Genomic DNA, 4,609 nt, shown 5'->3' with positions numbered 1-4,609 from the left:
TCGAATAAACCCTTCCCAGGGCAGAAAACAAGAAAGATGGATGTAAACGAATTAAGTTTTGTCTTCGGCAGACGATTCTTCCATTATTCGTCCGAAATGAATATTCTGCGTTCAGCAGTATAGGCTAAATACCCAATATTTGTATGTTGCATCTCCAATTTAGAAGCAGCAATTGCTGTTTATTTTTAAAAATTAAATTTTTTTATTATAATTTTACAGTGCTGAGCATAATCTTGTATCTATTTACAATTTAAAAACTCCTTGAAAAGGTTTTTTGCAATAACCGGACCCTATTTGCACAAATTCATAAGAGCAGGATCCCGCTTGAAAGAATGTGACCTAACGTTTATTTTATATTCACAAATTACGAGTAATTTTTTCACAATTTTGAAAAAACAGGACCTTTCACAAAATGTCTGGACAGACCCCTGATCTAAATGACGTAACAATTCATTGCGCTTCAGATGTTAATTATAAAGAAATGCATTACGTCACTATGCAGAAAAAGCCTCGGCTGCTTAAAGTTATTAAGTTACTAATTTATAAACATATGTATACTAAGTCCAATGAACAATTTTTAGGGAAAAGTTGCCAGTAGTATATTATAAGTGAGAGCTCAAATTTTTCAGTTATGTTGTTGCCTCATTGCTATTTTCAATTTTTAAATAATGATCCAAAAAACATTTTAAAAACATTTTTCAATAGGTTTTACTGATATTATGTTAATTGGTACTGCTTAAATATGCATTATACACTCAGGTGACAAAAACCATTGGATAGCAATCAGCAAATATACAGATGGGTGTTGTATCACGTACAAAATGTATGAATGGGTAATGGATTTTTGCTGGACATTTATTTGTGTTATGTAATTTTAACCGCTAGATTTAATTAACAGACTTTGATCGTGGGATGATAGTTGAAGCTAGACTCGTGTGACATCCACATTTTGGAAATTGAGCTGAAATGCAACTTTTCCAGATCTAAATTTCCAAGAATGTGCCGAGAATACTGAATTTCAAGCATAACCTTGGACAATGCAGTGGCTGACCACCAGCTCTTTATTAGAGGGTGTTACGTCAAGCGCTCAGGTATCATAATTTTGATCTAGTTGCGCTGGTATAATTTTGATCTAGTTGCGCTTTCTACGTCATTTTGTTAACATTGTTTTGTTTGTCATTTCTAAGTTAACTTTCAAAAAATTCTACAGCTGGGAACAACACTTTTATTTTTATTTCTCTTAGAATTCGTTCTTTTTTAGCGAAATGTTTTTTAACCTAACAGAATTCTTTGCCGACTGTTATGTCTATATATGAAGAAAATAAAGTAAATATTTAAGTGTAGTGAAAAGAATCTTATTATTTAGTTGTACAAAGTACTTCAGAGGGCATTTTCGCTTCGTTACGGTTTCCGCTAAGGCTAACGTAAACGCTATATCAAGAAATTTCGTTGTCGATGTTGAAATGATGATGAAATTAACTTTTTGTTGAATTTAAGGCAGTATTAGCAGAATATTTATCTTTACCAGTTGCGTAATCTTGGTTGTTTGTGGAAAACAGTGCTTAGAGAAATATGTTGATGAATCATTTTAGAGAATTATTGTTATCCATTTGTCAAATTATTCTATTGTCTAGAATGTGAGGAGAAACAAATATAGTGAGGAATCAAATTTGATATGTACTAAAAAAACATTATTTTTTGAAAATAATATTGAGATTAAGTGTAAAGAGGAATCTACATATTAATGTTCATATAAATTAATAACAAAATAAAATTAGAAAATGGCCCGGAGGGTGTGGCTGCAGCGCTAAGCCCCGTAGGACCCCTCCATTCCCAAAGAAATAAAAAATGCGAGCGTCATGTGTAAGTTAGCATAGTTTTCTCCAAAGAAAGTTAAGGTACCCACGTATTGGCTATAAATTGAATTAATCTATTGCCAAGGCTCTTTTTCTTAGCCTTACGCATTCAAATGCGATGGCGGAAAAGAAAGTGTGAGAAATAATAATGAATTCATAACATTAAAAACCATTAAACGGTTTTCAAATTCTAAGCTAATGTGTAAGGCAGATGTGGAGGGAATCTCTAAAAATAAATTTTGCTATGCACTTAATTTAATGTTGTATTATAAAAATATTGCAGACTATATTAATGATTTTTATTTATTGAAAAAGGATTAAATAAAATAATTTGGCTTTTAAATGTCATGCAATATGTTATGAATATTTCAGCATGACATATACACACACGCAACATTAAAAATGACTAAGCATTTTTTTATAAGCCAATACCACGAATTCCCTTCACAAATGAAAAACTAGTTTTTTTATTAAAAAAAAGGCATTTCACATTAATATTTCTCAAAACAAATATATCTCAGAAAATTTTATCATTAACAAATAGTAGAATTAGCAAAGTTGTTTCATTTACCAAGTACTTGCAGTATTATTATTTATAAATTTCATATTGATATCCATATACAATATAAAATATTTAACCATATTAGTACAATTTCTCTTATCATATTCTATATTTATAACATTATATTATAACTTAATGAAATGTTTGTTGATATCAAATATTTATAAGCGTCTGCACAATTCCTCCGGCTCTCCAAATGGGATAAATAACGGAAAAAATTGCTGACAATGATAATTTTTAACTATAGTAGTTTGTATAACTGAAGTTGACCTTAAGCAATGGCATTTTGCTATATGATACAGAATATTGTTAATCTTTATTTTGATGGGATGAATTCCAAAATGCATGTTTAGCCGAATATTTTAACGTAAAGTCAACAAATTAAGGGTAAAAAAAATGGCATTTTTCAAACTTAATCAAATGTGTGAGAAAAAAAAAATTAATTCCCTAACAAGCAATGTGTCTGAAATTCAGGATAATGCGAGTCATTTTAGGGCTATGTTTTCTTCATATTTTTTAATTCTTCATTCAAGACAAAATTATAAATAGATAAGAATTTATAAAAGATTCACTAAAGAAAAAATATTTCTCCTTAATTTATGAAAGCTGCTAATTCAAAGTTTCCGGTTTCTCCAGAGTCCTTTCGAACTTCTTAATTTTCGATACCCATGAGTAAGTTTCTATAGTACTTTGTTGACAATTTGTGTGCCAGACACATTTAATACCGAAAAATACTTCAAATGTTTCATTTTATCTGCTTTTTCCGCTGGTTACCTTCAGGGTTAATAGATTTAGTGATATAAATCAATGTTATGTATTTAAATGAGACTAAAAAAGAACTTTTCACGCGATATCTCATTTCTTTCAATTGTCACTTACCTCTTTCTTCCACTAAATATCTTCGTTATTAAAAGATTTAGCTATCCAAATCAATGTTATGTATTTAAACAAGGCAGAAATAAAGTAAAATTTTAACAAGACTAAAATAAACTTTCCACGCGAAATCTTATTTGTTTTTTTATTGTCTTTCACATCTTCCTTCCACGGAATATCGTTTACATTAATAGATTTAGTGACATAAGTCAATGCTATGTATTTAAATAAAACTGAAATTAGAACTTTACGAGGAAAATCTGTTATTTATAGCTGTTACTTACTTCTTTCTTCCACTGATTATGTTCAAAGTTAATAGATTTAGTGATATAAATCAATGTTATGTATTAAAATAAGACTGAAAAAGAACATTCCACGCGATATCTCATTTCCTTCAATTATAATTTATCTCCTGCTACCTTGAGTATCTTCGTCAATAATAGATTTAGTGACATAAATCAATGACTTTTCGGTAAAATTAACAACAAAATATGGTTTTTATTTCCATGCTATTTGGTAGTAAATGCGGTAAAATAAGGTAATTACAAGCAAAAGTCGGTAATTTCAGCAGTACTACTGTAATTTGAGATGACGCAAAAATGTTAATTTCGATATCCACTATTTTATTCAGAAATTCCTTTTTAAGTATATTTCAATTCGGTTATTTGTTTTTTTTTTCGATGTAAGCTGTAAATTAACAACTAACATTTAAAATTATAAAAAATAAACATTTGTGAATGTTCAAATACCTGGATAACGCTGAACAAACTCAGAATCCTAACTGCTACTAAATAAATACTACATCAAGGTGCATAAAATTACTACATCAGGGGTGTCCCAACACCCTAAAAATAGAAGCATGGAGCTAGCAAGTTCAAATCCCGTAGTAACCTTGAATGCATCTACTCATTTATATTTACTTATTTATTGTTATGCACACATACGTAGCTTTATGAGCACATTACAAAGCTAAGCTAATATGCTCGTCTCAATTCGATATCTAGATAGCACAAGCTACAGAAAGACAACACACATATATGTAGGCTGGGACTCGCTAGGATTTTAACCAGCTACCTCTCCAAGTTGCAATAATGCATCTTTCTAATTTTTTTCTCTATCTTGAGCGATCTTTTCCTAAAATTGAGTAGAAATTATAAAGGGTATTTTGTAATGAGCACACATGCCTGCTTATGTTTGTGCAACTATAAATAAAAACAGATAAATTCCTGAAATAGTAATACTTTTTTTCATTATTCATTATTTTAAACCAATATCATGTATATATATATATATCAGGATCCCGCTTGAAAGAATGTGA

Source organism: Parasteatoda tepidariorum, chromosome 7 (assembly GCF_043381705.1).
Source record: "Parasteatoda tepidariorum isolate YZ-2023 chromosome 7, CAS_Ptep_4.0, whole genome shotgun sequence".
Lineage (NCBI taxonomy): Eukaryota > Metazoa > Arthropoda > Arachnida > Araneae > Theridiidae > Parasteatoda > Parasteatoda tepidariorum.
This window is presented reverse-complemented; position numbering follows the sequence as displayed.